Source organism: Rhyacophila brunnea, unplaced genomic scaffold (genome assembly GCF_057557595.1).
Source record: "Rhyacophila brunnea isolate RB1 unplaced genomic scaffold, BYU_Rbru_1.0 scaffold_14, whole genome shotgun sequence".
NCBI classification, from domain to species: Eukaryota; Metazoa; Arthropoda; class Insecta; order Trichoptera; family Rhyacophilidae; genus Rhyacophila; species Rhyacophila brunnea.
Genome location: NW_028232796.1, coordinates 17,435,977 through 17,454,993, shown reverse-complemented (window position 1 = coordinate 17,454,993; position 19,017 = coordinate 17,435,977). Strand labels below are relative to the sequence as shown.

General features: G+C 35.5%; 1 protein-coding gene across 1 annotated transcript in view; it reads right to left on the bottom strand.

The window, feature by feature from the left end:
• Dh31 (diuretic hormone class 2) overlaps positions 1-19,017 on the bottom strand; it is a 160,420-nt gene that overhangs the window by 1,310 nt on the left and 140,093 nt on the right. The gene's annotated exons all lie outside the window — the stretch shown is intronic.

Below are 19,017 nucleotides of genomic sequence, written 5' to 3'. Positions count from 1 at the left end.
ATTTTCGTTGTTACTAAGTTTAGATAGCTATTTCTATATATTTCAAATGATTTTCCTCAATTTGCCGCCCTTCGAGTAACTGCCGCCCCCAAGCGACGCTCAATCTGCCTACCCCCACGGGACGTCACTGATATTAGGATCGGACATGGTAAAATAACCTTAGCAAACAAAATAGAAGACAGCATTAATTTGTTTATTTATATTGAATATCCAAAGGTTTTTTTCCACATTTTACGTTTAATTACCGATTATGTCATAATATGAATCAATGATGAGATAATTTATTAAAATAGTATGTATTTTAAACAATGATTAAAAGTGAACTTGATTGATTTTAACGGTTAAGAAAGATGGTTATGTTTTGATGGTTTAGTAACAATATTATTTTTTTGTTAATTCTGCAATATTTGGTTTATTTAAAATATTATAAATTACTTGCTGAAGTACCCGGCTTCGCACAGGGTCGCTTCGTGGATATATTTATCTTAGATATTTAAAAAATAACAATAAGTTATTATCTTTTAATATTAAAATATCTGTGTCATACAATATGGCAATATGAAAGTAATTCTAATAGGAGTAAAGGTCAAACAAAAGAACACTAAATTAAAATCGAATCTAAAATATGCAAACTTTGTATTTTGTATAATACTGATTTAGAAACCTTCGCAGGTGTGCGCACAACAACTAACAAAAGTTTCATCGCAATCGGATGAATGGTATAGGAACTCATATGAATAGAAGAAGAAGATGATTTTCTAATTCAGAAATCTTCGCGGGGGTGCGCTCGACAACTCACCAAAATTGCATCGCAATCGGATGAATGGTATAGGAATGCATACGGGACAGACAGACAGACAAGCAGACATACAGACATTCATTTTTATATATAAGATATAGCCTATACTCTTCGCGCTAGTGAAAGCAATAAGTTGACAAAGTTTTATCGCAATCGGATGAACGGTATGGCTGCGCATAAAACACGAACAAACAAACAAATATTGTTTTTTATATTATAGATAATATTCTGTTTATTGGTTGTCTGAATCTTTAGCATTGGCTGTTGCCGTACTAGTACGTGTCCATCAATACCGTATAACGATTATCGTGTTGTCATATATTATATAAATCCCTATATAAGTATATTATGGATTAATTATTAATCATAAGCAAAATTAGGAAAGTATATACTGTGTAGTGTCTATATCCAGTGGTTCTCACGTGGAATATAACTGTGGCCGCACAATTGACATGGACAGTCATATGGAAACGTCTGATGGCCGCACCAAATTTAACTTTTGTTGTGATTGAAAAAATTAAAGCTAAATTTTATTTACCTACGAAAAATAATGGGTCAATTTATGTATAGACAAGTCAGACCAAGTCAAGATTCTTTTTATTTTCTAAAACTCTTTCTTTTAAGCACTAAGGTGCATGGTTGCTACATCAGTCCCGTGCAGTATCGCTTCGGGACATGGAAGTGTGGCATTAAAATCTTTTCATTCTGACACGTTTATAGCGTCATACGGCTGTGCACAATCCGCGGCTGCATATACATGGAGGGAAGAGATGGGGCAACTCAAAAAAAGTCCATTTGAACATTTTAGTACATATAGTACATATCTATTTATTTAAAAATAATGCAAATGGAAATTTCTCAATACTCCTTTTTTCCAATGCGAGCCGCATGGCTGCTTTTAAGTTTACATCTATCAACTGACTTCGATATTTGTTTTTTATGAAGAGCGTTGCACTGAATGATCTTTCACAGTATACAGTAGTAGGAAAAACGACAATATTAATAAAGCAATTGTCGCCAATTCTTTGAATTGGCTTGAATTTTTCAACCGTGGTATTATTAAAACGGTTTTTAAGTACTTGGTCATGACTTATTTCCAATAACGCATATTTAACGTTAGCCCTATTAATTAAATTATATACTAAAATTATATTGGTGGCCGCAGAAAAATCCTCTGGTGGCTGCACATGAGAACCACTGGTATATGTTATCTAATTATTGTGTAATTCTTTCAAAGCCAGTGTGTTATCGTTATCAATATAATCGGAGTATCCGGATATGTGCCGATTATAAATGACACCTTTATTCGCGTGTGCATGTCCATAATAGAAAACATATGATTTCATCACTATCTAGCAGAAAAGTTAAACACATTATTATATTTTTAAATATGCACAACATTTTTTTGAGTTGGCATCCCTTGAAAAAATATTGTTCGTGCACTAACTGTGCAATTAGCAACCAACATGATTTTGATAATAATTAATGAAATTTTTAAAGTGTACATATTTTTAAGTAACTATTTGAATTGTTCTTTCTTAAGATGTCTTTTACTAGATTATTATCATTTTTTTTATCATGTCCGATCTTAAGATCATATGGGCCTCCACAGAGTGAAAGTTTTTATTAAGAGATTTGTGATTTTACAATAAACGGGTGTTACCCTCTTTGCTCAACCTATTAGGTCCACACTATGACTCCAAACACACGTTCAAAAACAATATGTGTATTTGCCATACCCAGGATTCGTAGCTGGGACCCCATGGCATTATGTGCCGACGCGTTAGCCGCTAGGCCATCGTGGGAATAATTCTAGTGATTTTTAGTTGATTGATTAGGTAAAATAGACACACAGGAAAAATTTTGGGGATAAATTTAAATTTGAGAAAACCGTTATTTTTAAGACGGTACTTCAGTGAAACGGCAAATAATTTTCAACTATAGGTGCGACGAAATTTTGGACTCGCTGGCAATCGGACGGCGAACGTCGAGCTGTGAACACGTCAATTTGTTTCGGGATGGTGACGGGGGTATTAATTCTTAAGCCGTGTAAAGATGACTAAAAAACGTTACCCATTTACTTGAAAAAGAAAACATGTAAATGAATATATTATTATTGTTACTAATAGAACAATAAACAGAACATTAAATGGACGCATGTTGGATTTATATGACAAATTATATTTTGTTCGGCACACGTCATTTGGACAATCCGCGCATCGCCTAGCCACGATCTTTTTAGACCATGCCTCAACTGAGGTATAGCCTTAAGTACTAGGGAACCAACATCTCCAAAAAGATCGACATAACATCAAACCTGTCAAAGAGTGGAAATGCTGCGTTCTAGGTCTAAGCCATTGTCCAAAAAGACAAAATTTCGGGTATACAACGTGACCGTAAAACTAATCGCTATATCTGAGTGTGAAATCTGGAGCCTAAGGAAAGAAACAAGAGAAGGCCATCTAAAATTCTCCAAAGAACACTTAGCCTGGCTAAAGAAAGCCAAAGGTGGTGCATCTATACAAATGCCGATCTCTGCGAATAATTTAATCCCAATCTAGTCAATGTCTTGAGTACGCGAAGACTCAAATGGGCCTTTCACGTTGTGCTCCCGGAGTATATTGACGGATAACGTCAAGAGGGTGACCGACTGGAGAGAGAGAGAGCTCGGGCCAGAGATTCTAGTGTACTATTTTGTGCAGTCGGATATGAATGGTTTGTAGTAAAATCAATATTATTAAATAAAAAATGCTTTTCAAATTTCCGTAGGTATTCCGTAAATATCTGCTTGCGATGACATTTTCTAGGCTGATAATAATATGAAGCGCTTTGTTTCAAAAGCGGTTAAAACGGTTTTATTTATAGGTTATATTTGAGATAAATTGAAATAACTTAATATATTATTTCAATTTATCGATCTTTTACTAGCGTTTTAGCCGGTTTTGAAACTAAGGTAGATTTTTAATAATTAATATCGACGTATTTAGCCGAGTTTTGAAGCTAAAACTCAGACCATACTATGGTACCTAGACAAATATATTTATCAAAATATATATTTAACTCAAAATACTCGAAAAACCATTTTAGCCGCTTTTGAAGTAAGCGCTTCATCTGTACTGTTGATCGCTAACCTTCGTCAGAAAATTTCGCATCATGTCACTTGTGTTTTTTTAATTTGTTATTAAAAAAATAACCTTACGTTTTCTTTTCATAATACGTTATATTATTAATTATTATATTGGCAGATTTTGAGTTTATAACATCTGCGCTAAGAAGTGAAAATATTAATCAATTTATCATAATATCAGTTACTTACAATCTCTATAACGCCTTTGTCGGTAGCATGTCTTTATCTTGAGTTTTCTGGATAACTTATGTTATGATTACAATATTATATTATCATTAAATCGGTTTTCTGCGAATTACATGAGTCACAAAAACAAAAATAATAACAATTAATCAATAATTGATTTATAACTTGCTCTTCAATAATAATACTATTCAAGTGAAAGATAATTTTTAAGCAGCCTGATATTTTTTATCCGATAGTACAGCAAATTCGTGACTTAACATGTGTGTTATATGTACACTTTAATAATACTCGTATATGTATGTGTAGGGTACAGTGGCGAAGGGCGGAGGTAGGCTGTTAAGATCCGCCATAAATAGTGCACACTAAACTTTGTCAGTATTTGTTTTCATTAAAATTTGGTAAGATTTTAAAATTCAATCAAACCTTGCTAAAACCAAGCCATAATAGATAATACGAGTACTCAAAAAATACTCGTCTATCTATAAAATATCTAGAATTATGCAATTAAATCATACATCAATTTAAATATTTTATAGATAGAAGAATAATTTTTATCGATTACGGTTTGGCATAGGCATGGCTTAAAGAATTTAAAAAAAATGAACCAACAATATGTGTAATAAGCGTCTTTAAACCAACGAAAACAAATATGTATGACTGAAAAAGTATGCACAATTTTGTCGTATCGCCCAAAGTATACCAAAACTATTATGGTTTGGTTTAGGCAGAGCTTAATTTATTTTTAAAAATTTAACTAACACCATCTATAAAATAAATTGTAGTCTTAGTTCAATAAAAACAAATACGTATGACTAACAAAGTTTAATGTGCACTATTTATGGCGGATCTTAATAACATACCTTCACCACTGGTAGGGTGTGGCACCAATGCTGCTACAATAATACTAAATATGGACTGAAGAGTTCAACCTAAGAATCAGTTATATTCCAATACATCTCTTATCATCTTGAACCTTTTTAAAAAATTTAAATTGTTATTGAATGATACGGAGATTTGAAGCTTTTGAAGTTCTTATTCGAATAGAAAAGGACCGACAAGTTCTGAGTAGTATCAAAACTAAAAACCTACAGTACTCCGATCATATTACGCGAGGACAAGAGTATAGCGTTCCGCAACTTGTCATCCAAGGAAAGCTCAACGGTAAAACGTATCAGATGTCACCGTCGTATGTCGTAGCTTAATAACCTCCGTAATTGGAACAAGCAGCAGATGATAAGGCTAAGGTCGCCCTCATTGTGGCCAATCTCCACTAGGGGATGACACGATAAGAAGAAAGTTTAATGACAATTAACCTGCAAAAAATCAATTAAAAAATCTACGACAGAGATAATTAGTTTTTTTAACATAATTGTTGCCCTATCCTGTATTAATATACTAAGTTCAGTAAGTACCTATCGATAAAAAAAACTCTCAATAAACAGATCAAATAATTACAAGATAAAAAGAACTTTTTATATACCACGTTTTTAAATTTTCTGTTGAATCATATGTTGACAATTCTATGTATCAATAAATACTTTTTTTTGTACTTGATAGAAATACTGAATAAATAATATAGAATACTGAAATGTCATCTTGACATTTCATATTGATTTCCATAGTATCGCACGTATATATTAATAATTTAGTTGCTAGGACCCCCTTAGCAACCAATAATAGTGTTTTACTTTTTACGATTTTTTTCCGAAACATACAAAACAGAATTAACTGAAAATGAATTCAATTCTGCTTAAATATGGCTAAAGTATTAAAATAATGCATTGTCGTCGTGTTCTGATATATTCTAAAAGTTTCAAATGTCTAGCTAGTCGGGAAGTTAGTTAAAAATCTTCAATCGTCACAAGAATACAAACAAGAATACGAGCTAATAAAAACGTGGTAAAATTCCGACGAGTGTGCCCCATGTTCCCATACGACAATTTTACTTCTGCCGTAAACCGATATTAATTGTGTCTACATACTTTTTGATGAAGTAACCGCTTCATATATTTCTTGTAAAATCGTCACTGAACCAATAATAATTAATAGTAATATCATGGTACAGTACACCATGATAATTCTACAAAACAGTAGCGAAGGGTGAAGGTAGGCTGTTAAGATCAGTCATAAATAATGCACACTAAACTTTATCAGCCATACGTATTTGTTTTCATTGAAATAAGACTACAATTTATAGATGGTGTTGATTAGTTTTTAAAATTCTATTAAGCCCTGCAAAACCAAGCCATAATGATTAATAGTCAAAAAATACTGGTCTATCTATAAAACATTTAAAATTATGCAATTAAATCATACCTACATAACTAATATTATCTATATAATTAATCTATATAATATAATACTATATCTCTATATATATAAAAATCTCGTGTCACGATGTTTGTGGTCGAACTCCTCCGAAACGGCTCGACCGATTTTTATGAATTTTTTATGTATAATTGTTAGGTATGAGAATAGGTCAACAAGTATATTTCATACCGCTAGGTGATTCGGGTATCTCTATCCAGAAAAAAATTTCTTTAAGGCTCGACCGATTTTTATGATTTTTTTTATGTATATTTGTTAGGTATGAGAATAGGTCAACAAGTATATTTCATACCGCTAGGTGATTCGGGTATCTCTATCCAGAAAAAATTTTCTTTTATTTTTTTGACAATTTTTTTTTTGTATTTTTTTTTATTTGGCATCAAAAAATACCTATAACCCAAAATTTTCACCTTGCTACCTCCACTCTCCCATTTTTTAATCGCGATTTTAGTATTTTTGTATGAACAAATGAACCGTCGTTCGTATTTCAAACAGAACGAAATTATTTATGTTGTTGAATGACAGATGGCGGTACGTCCGAGAAGAATTCACGAGAAGCGTCTCGTTATTTTGACAATTCATTCGGCATATCACAAGGCAGTGTGTGCAAAATGTTGTACGATTTATTTTAATTTATCTATTTGTGTGTGTGTGTGTGTGTTGTGTTACAGTGTACAATGCCAGCAAGACGTAAGGGGGCCTATTTGAGCCGTCAAACGAATAAAGCAACAAACATGCGAAACATTAGAGCAGAAATCACAGACGAACAAATCCAACAAGATAACGAAAATGTGCGTGTGAGCATGTCGCGATTGCGTGAATCTCAATCACAAGAGGCACAAGCTGAATGAAATCAACAACAACAATTGGAACGGAGACAAGCGCGCCGGTTTGCAGTTAACACGCGCAGAGCAAATGACCGACAACGCCAACAAGTACATCGAGCATTATCCGCTTCGTTCCTTCGTCTTGCATTCGAATACGAGCCAGATATTGAATATTCTGCTCATCCTAAAGTGCTGATTGGTGCTATGGACAAAGAATGTCCCCATTGTCATGCGCTAAAATTCAAACATGAGTCAGCCGGTATGTGTTGCGCATCAGGAAAAGTGCAACTACCAGAAATTGAGTCACCACCAGAACCATTGAACAGCTTGCTCATCGGCACGGATCCAGATTCAAACCTGTTCCTGAAATCCATTCGCACATTCAATTCATGCTTCCAAATGACTTCGTTCTGAGCTACAGAAATAGTTCACAATACTGCGGCAAATGGTCAACAATTCCATTCAACGTTCAAAATCAAAGGCCAAGTGTACCACAAAGTAGGCTCATTGCTGCCAATGCCAAACGAACCACATAATTTTTTACAAATTTACTTCATGGGCGGTGAGGACATCAATCGCGTAGATGCACGTTGCGGCTACAATAACCTCAATTCGCCTAATGCTAGGCGCATCGTCGGCGAACTGGACACCCTATTGAATGAGCACAACGAATTATTGAAATTCTTCAAATCATACATGCACGAATTGCAAAGTGACAACCACGCTATTGTCATCAATCCTGATAAAACACCAGCTGGAGAGCACGTGCGTCGATTCAATGCGCCTGTTGTTGACGACGTTGCTGGAATCATGGTTGGCGACCGCACATCGCCGCGAGAAATCGTGATTCGAAGAAGAAACAATAATCTGGAGTTCATCGCTGACACACACCGTTCATACGACGCTCTCCAATATCCGCTAATTTTCTGGAAGGGACAAGACGGATATTGCATAAACATTAAACAACGAGATCCCGCCTCAGGTAATTCATTCATTATAAACATCATTATTCATTTTGAATTAATATTTATGAATGAATTAATATTTTTGAATATGTTGTTACAGGAGCCGAAACAAACAAGAAAGTGAGCTCGATGGATTTTTATGCGTATCGTATGATGATTCGACGCGGTCAGGACAACGTCATTCTGCGATGTCGTGAGCTGTGCCAACAATTCATGGTTGACATGTACGCGAAGGTAGAGAGCGAACGACTGCGATTCCTACGACACAATCAACAGAAGCTGCGTGCGGAAGAATACATTCACTTGCGAGACGCTATCATGAGCGACGCCGACACCGCCGAAATTGGTAACTCTATCATTCTACCATCATCCTACGTAGGCAGTCCACGTCATATCCAAGAATACATACAGGATGCTATGACTTTCGTGCGCGAGTACGGACGACCGTGTTTATTTATAACGTTTACATGTAATCCAAAGTGGCAGGAGATTACATCTTTGCTATTGCCAGGCCAAAATGCAATACATCGTCATGATATTACAGCACGTGTGTTCAAACAAAAATTGAAGTCTTTAATGAGCTTCATTACAAAATTACACGTATTCGGTCCCACACGTTGCTGGATGTATTCGGTAGAATGGCAAAAGCGAGGATTACCTCATGCACACATTTTGATTTGGTTAGTCGACAAAATACGCCCTGAAGAAATCGATAGTGTAATTTCCGCGGAAATTATAGATCCGTCTACTGATCAACTACTGTTCGATATTGTTACCACAAACATGATTCCATGGCCCATGCGGTGATCTGAATCGTTTATCGCCTTGCATGGCAGATGGAAAATGTACAAAGCGTTTTCCTAAACATTTCACCAACGACACGATCACAAATGTCGACGGATATCCAATGTATCGTCGAAGAAATACTGATAATGGCGGACAATCATTTACACTAAATATCAACAACGCAGACATTGACATTGACAATCGTTGGGTGGTACCATATTCGCCTCTGCTGAGCAAAACATTCAATGCTCATATCAATGTTGAGTTCTGCAGTTCGGTGAAGAGCATCAAATACATTTGCAAGTATGTGAATAAAGGCAGCGATATGGCTGTATTTCAAATTCAAAATACCGATGTGAATGCTCCTCGATTGAATGACAACGACGAAATAATGCGCTACCAAATTGGCCGGTACATCAGCTCCAATGAAGCTGTCTGGCGTATCTTTGGTTTCCCAATGCATGAACGGGACCCAGCAGTTATACATTTAGCCGTCCATCTTGAAAACGGCCAGCGCGTATTTTTCACCAACGAGACAGCAATTGACCGTGCCATAAATCCACCAAAAACTACACTCACCGAATTTTTCGAATTGTGTAATCGTGCGGATACTTTCGGTGCCTTTGCACGAACATTACTCTATTCCGAAGTACCTCGCTATTTCACATGGAATCAAACAAAAAAATGGATGCCCCGCAAGCAAGGCACACCAATTGTTGCGTGCCCCGGCCTATTCAAATCAAACACTTTGGGCCGAGTATATACAGTCAATCCAAGGCAGATTGAGTGTTTCTATCTGCGACTGTTGTTGGTTAATGTCACCGGCTCATTATCATTTCAAGATATACGCAAAGTGAATGGGCAACAGTATCCAACATATAAAGATGCATGCCTTGCACTCGGCTTGCTCGAAGACGACAATCACTGGGACGATATGCTTGCTGAAGCAGCATTGGGCTGTACAGCAACACAAATTCGTCTACTATTCGCTATAGTGTTGACTACATGTTTCCCGGGACGAGCAGACACGTTGTGGGATAAGCACAAAGATTCAATGACTGACGATATATTGCATCGAATTCGTACACGGTGCAACGATCTAACGATTACATTCAGTGACGCTATGTACAATGAAGCATTGATTACTATCGAGGATCTTTGCGTTGTCATTGCCAATTTACCACTCAGTCATTTCGGTATGAGTTCGCCAAATCGAAGTACTTCTGATTTAATGGACACCGAAATGAATCGTGAACTGCAGTACGATACTGCAGAAATGGCAGCGATTGTTACTCGCAATGTCCCACTACTGACTCATGAACAAAAAATCATTTACGACCGCATTATGCTGGCAGTTTTGGCGGGACAAGGTGGATTCTTTTTTTTGGATGCACCAGGTGGAACTGGCAAAACATTTCTCATTTCGCTAATTCTCGCCAAAATACGATCAAATAATGGCATTGCATTGGCTGTTGCATCATCTGGCATTGCAGCAACTTTATTGGATGGAGGCAGAGCAGCTCATTCAGCATTTAAGCTGCCACTGAATATTCATAATAACCCAGACGCAATGTGCAATATAAAAAAACAATCGTCCATGGCCACAGTGCTGAAACAATGCAAAATTATCATCTGGGATGAATGCACTATGGCACACAAACATTCTCTTGAGGCGTTGAACAGAACACTTAAAGATATAAAAAACAACGACAAACTATTCGGCGGCACTCTATTATTCCTTTCAGGTGATTTCAGACAAACACTTCCCATCATTCCACGTTCAACGTACGCTGATGAGATCAACGCTTGCTTGAAATCATCGCCACTGTGGCGTAATGTTGAAAAGGTCCAGCTAAAAATAAACATGCGCGTGCAAATGTTACAAGATCCATCTGCTGACACATTCTCGAACCAATTGTTAGATATCGGCGATGGAAAAGTTGCTGTCTATGAAAATACTGGATGCATAAAATTGCCCACTAATTTCTGCAGAATCGTTGATTCGCAAAATGCTCTCATTGACCGCATATTTCCCGATGTACGCACACAATACATAAATCATGCGTGGCTAGCAGAAAGAGCCATTTTGGCAGCAAAAAATGTGGATGTTGACGATTTAAACTTCAAGATACAGCAGTCATTGCCAGGCGATTTGGTATCATACAAATCGATCGATACAGTTTGCGATGTCAACGAAGCTGTAAATTATCCAACAGAGTTTTTGAACTCACTGGATTTACCAGGCATGTCAACACACCTTCTACGACTGAAAGTTGGATCTCTGGTTATTTTACTTCGGAATTTGAACCCACCTAGGCTGTGCAATGGCACGCGATTGGTCATTAAAAAATTGATGAAAAACATTATCTAAGCCACCATTTTGAATGGCAAATTCCAAGCCGAAAATGTTTTGCTGCCACGAATTCCAATGATTCTTACAGACGTGCCAATTGAATTCAAACGCGTTCAATTTCCTATTAGATTGGCATTCACAATGACAATCAATAAGTCGCAAGGCCAAACTATGTCTGTTTGCGGCTTAGATCTGGGCACACCATGTTTTTCACACGGACAATTGTACGTGGCATGTTCTCGCGTGGGCAAACCATCGAGCTTATTCGTGTTAGCTAAAGACGGACTGACAAAAAATATTGTACACTCAATTGCTCTTCAAAATTAATATTGATTTTCTTTATTTCATTTTCCTACTTTAGGATAAAAAAATTATAATTTTTTTTCACTTTACATTTAACTTTTAAGAGATCAAACAATGAATATGTTATCGGCGGTCATCGTCTACAGTGCTCCATTCCTCTTTCTGTCATAGATATCATCCCCACACACTTACAATACATTCGTTATTTTTTATTTAACAACCAAAATATTTACTAGAAATAATTTAGATGGCAGAACAACGTTTGCCGGGTCAGCTAGTAATCTATATAATTAATTAATATAGTTTGGTTTAGGCAGGGTTTAATGAATTATAAAAACTAACCAACAACACCTGTAATATGTATTCTTGAAAGGTGTGCACAATTTTGTCGTATCGCCCAAAGTATACCAAAACTATTATCGTTTGGTTTAGTCAGTGTTTAATTTATTTTTAAAAACTAACCAACAACATCTGTAAATTTGTCGTAATTAAATATGGTACCTTAAGCATACCTATGTGTGCGTGGGCGCGAAACTCGAGAAATGCAGGTTCGATTCCTGCGGGGTGAGGTGTCTCTACTTTTTTCAAAAATATGTTTTCTATTGGTTTTAATATAGTTTCCCAAAAGTGTTTTTAAAAATTATGTATGTTCTATACATAATGCTTATTAAAAGTATGTCACAGTACGGAACCGAGAAGAATATATATGTGGTTTTGAGATCCCTTTATACTTGTTTGGCAGTGAATTAAAAGTGTCTTATGATAATATACTTCTCAGTTTTTCACAACGTAGCGCAAATCTAAAATATTTAAACAATCCGAGATTGTCTCGAAAATTTTCCGCGACTTTTCTCTCTCGCTGAATACTCTAGGCGGGGGGGACAAGGCCATTCTTTGAGACAATGTCAGGCTATAAAGGGAGACGATTCAAAAGGTCTTTTCACGTAGACCTTCCGCTTTCCACTCCGACTTCCTTTACGCTCTGGTGACGTGTACAGTGACGTCACAGTAAGTATATGCGCTTAACTGTATTCTCATTGGCATGCTATTTCTATGGCATCTTGTATATCGAGTGACGCTCAAAATTAAGTGCTTTTGTGACAGCTGAATACATTATAAACGGAAGACAACGCTACACACAACTACATAAAAGGAAACGAACATACAAATTACTAAAGAATATTATTTATTACTACATAATATTGAAATAAAAATTTACAATCCATCTACTACTAGATGATTGTCTCCCGAATGTACTTTCACCCTTCTCGGTCCCTTATTCTTTGCTGCCTTCTACATCTGCTGAAATTGACAGTGAAAGGTTTCCGCCAAGGCAGCCACACAAATTTGTTCTTTCCAAATACTCAATAGCGATTGAAAATAACCGGTTTGACTCCTGACAACTACACCTAATTTTTACTAGCCATGCTGGATTGGCTTATTTGAACTAGGACTTATCGTCCGACCAACATGCCCATGTGGCGGAGAACTATATAATGCAAACCACATACCCAGAATGTGCTTTGAAAGGTAAGACATGCACAAATCAGTTCAACCAGCTGTTGGACTTTCGGGTCGTCTGAACTGGTCGCCATAAAGGCTAATTTTGTTCCATTTAAAAAAAATGTGGCGTTTTATCGCGGACGCAAAGATCTCTTCATATACTTTGTATGTCCATAACGTTGTTTTTTGTAGTATATTATATTTATTAATTATTATAATCATTTATTTATGGTCACCGTGCTCATATTTCTTATGGACACTTTTATTAGAAAGTAGAAACTCAGTCAAAGCACACTTGAGTGCATGCTGACCTCAGTCTTGGATATATGCTCCTGAGACATTCCCAGGCGTAAATGCTTTACATCAAACGTTGGGCCTCGCGATACGCTCGATTAAGATCGAGTGTGGTGCTGGGTGGGTTGGTTTGGAGGGTTGTTTGTGTTGCCGAACTTGATGACTTTTATGGCGCCTAGTGGTAGTTTAGTGTGCCTCGGTACCACTGTATGACTAGATTTGTACAGCAATTGTCTACTCGCCGAGCGACATATCCTGTCAATTACTATTTCATAAACTTAGCGACATTAATGACATCACGTGGTTTTGTTTGTCCATCGGTTTGTTTTATGGTGTTTCTATAGTATAGTTAGTCCAATTAGTATTATCGTGGTTACATATGTGTAAACATCGCGTATGTGTATCCAATATTATCATTTACCTAGCTTACCTAAAAAACATATTTGTATAGATTTTACACTGAAATAAAACTTTCAATATTAAAATTTGTGAAATGTTGACCGACCTAAAAACGATCTTCGATAGTGACCCAGATAGTACAAAACTTCAAAATAAATGAGTCTATGCATAACCATTTGCTTGATTTACTTTAAAAAATAAGATAATGAAATTGAAATAATTTTTAATTTTTAATTTCCAATAAAATTATACGATTATTAGGTACGATTTACGGTTTTTCCTGACAACTACCTGAGTTTATAGTATACTTATTGTGATTACTTACTTGATTGACTTATTGTGACGCACGCTACTCTGTAGAGGCCCATATGATCCTATTAGGATCGGACATGGTCAAAAAAAAAATTGTGATTTATTTAAACTTTTTAAAGTTTTTTTTATAATAACTCAAAAAGATAACAAAAAACAGAATTCAAAATTTGTTTTATTGAAGCTGATTTAAACCGATAATATTGCAAGAATCTAACATCCACATCACTAGAAAACCATTTGTGTCCTTGATTTCCGTCAGACGTAAAAGTGACTGGAGGAATAAAATGAAAATTGTAGAAATGATAAACGAAACAAGCGCTGAAAAAATTATTCAAGAGATTAACTTTCGGAAGCTCTGCCAGCTCACAAACACAAACAAACACGGCCTACCACTTTCTGAAACATTTGACCAAGTTGGCAATCGGTTCCTTTGCTTGCCCTCTCATCCCACCAGGACTTAGTTAATCTTGTTTTGTTTTCTTCATTAAACTCGGCTCGCCTTAGGCAACTCTTACCCGCATTAGGAGTACAAACTCTCAATCCTTTTCACCAAAATAATCAGAAGTACTTATTTGAACGATCAATGGAAAATTCTATAAAGATTATAATACATACACGTACAGTATCTCGATACACATAACTCTTTATTTGTGTATATATTATAATGTAACAACTAAGTTCTATATTTAAATATTTAAAACTATTGACAGCAAATTGCAGTGTTTCATAATGGGTTGTTTGCTCAAAATTTGAAAATAAGAACATCGAGAAAATTTGAAAATAGTACAATATTATTTCGTCGTTTCCGGATTGAACGTTTAGTATTATTAATTTCGTGGTGATCCTTGACGTTTTTAGATTGGTTAAATTGGTAGCAACATAAATATTTATATTCTACGCTTTGGAAGCAATGTAAGGGTTTCCGCCGAGGTTTTCTTTCAAATAACATAATATTATTTGAACCGTACCTATGTGAATATGCGAAATATAAAAATATGTTTTTTTATTTTAAATGAATTTGTAATACGAAATAACTAACAGCTAAGTTAATCATTACTCTTTTTTTATGATTTTACCGAGGCTTTGACTGCGACTCATATCGCCTCTTCTCATCTAGAAGAGGATCCGCCGATCAGGTCCTCACTCTAACTTTACAATTTTGCCAAGCTCTTCCGTCTTACCCACCGCCAGGGCACCATTCAATTCGTTGACATTCTCAACGATATCCGCAATTCGCAGCTGTACTTACTCTGTGTCGTTCATATTTAGGTCATTGTATTGCTATATATGTACAATGTCCTCCAAAACATCACATTAATCGCAAAGCTGCAAATCGCTTCTTCCCACGAGGACATCAAATCTGTTACCCATCTTGTGGTTTGTTCTTAGCCTCAGTATCAGCTTAAGGCTATACCTCAGCTGAGCATGGTCTAAAAAGATCGTGACTAGGCGATGCGCAGATTGTGCAAATGATGCGAGCCGAACGAAATATAATTTGTCATAAAAAGTCAACATGTGTCCTTTTTATGTTATGTTTATTATTATATTCGTAATAATAATAGTATATTCATTGACATGTTTTCTTTTTCAAGTACATGCGGAACGTTTTTTAGTCATCTTTACACGATTTAAGAATGGAATTACGCCATCACAAAACAAATTGACGTGCAAACAGGTCGACTATCGCTCTCCGAATGGCAACGCGGTCGGAATTTCGTTCCACATACAGTTGAAAATTATTTGCCGTATCACTTATGTACGCTCTTAAGCAAAAATAACCTAAATAAATTAAATAAGTCTTAGTAACCGTATATTTTACAGCTTAACTTTCATATATTATTTAAACTCGGTCTGCATATAACATAGTTTACAACAACTATTGATATATATCTATAGACATTTACCCCATGGGTGGGTTATTGTTTTTGTTGCCATCTCCGATCCAAAGAAGATCACATAGGCCTCCATAGAGTTAAGGTAATATTAATAGATTTTTGCCAAACACACATTAAAAAACAGCGTATAAACTTTCCAGATCCCGGATTCGAGCCCAACACATTATAAGCTGACGCAGTAATCGCTCGGCCATCGTGGGCCGATAAATTACGAATATTAATTATTAACATTCGTTACCATAGAAACGTTATGTAAAATTATATATACCTAGCATCTGTGTGGGAAAATTCGCGTTTGAAGAAGTGAGAGGGCATAGCTAAAGAAATATTATTTAATGGGTTGGATAAAACTAAAATATTTCCAGCTCAAAAGCCATGAAACCACAGGGCTCCGCCTCGCTGAGCATTAGTAGTAATTAAATATTTTTGTCTATTTTTGAACACGTGTGCCATAGTATGGAAAAGAGCCGGTTAACTTGCCTACTTGAAACGCTAATTATAGGATGCTATAAAGATCGTCGTCATAGTAGAAAATTATGATATAACCGATTCATTAGCCAACGCATTATCTTTTTATAGCTACATGAATTTCGTACACTAAGCTCAAATAATATTTTCAGAAATACGTTTTTAATAACGCCTACTAGGAGGTCATCCGTTCAATTACTGGAGTATTTTCTGAAGGAATTTCAACATGCTTATTATATAACAAATTATTCACGTGTAAATAATAAATAAAAGTAACGAAATTCATGAATATTGTTTGAATGTCTCTGTTTTAATTTAAAGTATAATAATATAATCAAAAAAATCACTCAGTGCATTCCATTTCCAGCGAGATTACAATAATTATTATAGCAATGCTTGCAAAATTATCAAACCCGAGCATAAAATAAATTATATTATAATGATAGATTATTGTTATTATTGAGACTCCTTTATTTGAGGTTATATGGATACTATCCGTGGCTTTATCCAACTGACTTTCTCTTAGGTATGCTTACATACTGTAGTTTAAGTGCTAGAAGATATCAATATTTGGCCACGTATTTTTTTCGACTTATACGTGGTGTGAATGAGAACTCTGCCATTCTTGGTAGTATTGACTTGTGTGTCCCTGATAACTATCTTAGAAATCGGGAGCATCAGTTGTTTGTTCTCCCGAGGAGCAAAACTAACCTGCCATTGGTGATGCCAATTGGGAGGTCAATAACTCTGTTCAACCAAATCGCTTCGGATGTTGATATATTCCATCTACGTGAGGGTGAATATAGGTGGACGTTATTTTATAAATTCTTAAAATAGGGTCTGCTTAACTCATCTGGTGTACTTCCTTGTACCTATATACTTTATATTTTTTGTATTTACACATTTATATTGTAGAATAACTAAATACTGATCTATCTCTTTTGTTATGTACCTAATACTGTTTTAATAATATTTCTTTGTTTCTAAATGTCATGTTGTAAACGTCTTTTTTTTTATTAAACGTTATTTTTTAAACGTTATTTGTAATGTCCACAATATGTAAAATAAATTAATTAATTAAATTGGTTAAAAAAATATATTTTATAAATATGTTGGCCATTGGTGAGTGTACATAGTACCCGAAAATGTTAAAAGGCGAAACCTGGATCGAAATAAAACGATCCAAATGGAAAAGTTTCATTAATTAATAATTTTAATGTTTTAGTAATACTTATTTTACCACAAATTTATTATTGATTTATAAACGGGCAATTAATAATAGATATCGTGGGACGAAACCAGGTTTTAGTATACATATTATTATTATAGATATCGAAAAATATTACAAATAACAATAATAATAACAAAGTTATTCCTTTTAATTATCACTTCTTTCTAACAAGAAATAACAGTAAAGAAAATAGTATGTTATCCATTGTTCGCTTTGTCAGTATTGGAAACCGCCAATTACTAGAACACACAATACAATAACTTTAAATATTAATTTAATACTATACCTAAACAAGACCGTCATTCGAGAGGTTATTAAGCGCAGCCAAAACTGCAAATGTAACGTAAATACACAAACAGTTCATTGGTAGCGACCGCAAACAACAATTTATTTTGTACTTTTTCATTTCTATTTTATATTCTCGTGGTGTGCGCCACTGTCATAATACGACAACTATTAGTTATAAGTTATAACTACTAGAATTAACATAATATGATATTTTAGAATGAATAGTTGCCATGATAAGATGGCCATCATAGTCCAATGCGGAAGGCACTGGCTTATCATACCCGGGGTTCCGTGTTCGATACCCATTGAGGTCACAATACACCCATGTAATTTTCTTATACCTGTATGTGGGTTGTTTCACTACTGTAGTTGGACATCGTGACCTGTGTTGTAGTGTTTGAATAGACATAACCAAGCATTTATCACATTTTGTTTTTACTAGAAATTGATGTTAACCACTTGCTCAACTTTATTGGGTCCATACGTAGTTTTCCATCCAGCAACTGTCACGCACGTTATACACACACGTTATGCAGACATATACGGTGATCTAACGATCGTTAGGCGCCCTTCAAGGTTGTGCTGAGCATGCGTGATTCTTATTTTGATATAATAATTAATACGGTTAATCCTCGATGAGAAAAGATATTCTCGCTCACTGTAAAATGTCGAAAACTTTTTGAAAGCTGACACATTTTCCCTCGAAGATATCATGGGTGACCGGTCTAATTGTGGGTCGGACCTACTTGAGAAGCTCTTCCCTTTCAAACAATATATTGGGTCCAAATACAAATTGAAAAACAATATGTGATTTTTATTGCCTGATCCGGGATTTGAACCCGGGATCTACGACATTACAAACCAACACGTTACCCGCTCGGCCATCGTGAGCTAAATGCAACCGGTACATTATTAAGTACTATAACTGTAGCGGCGTGACTTCGAAAAGAGAC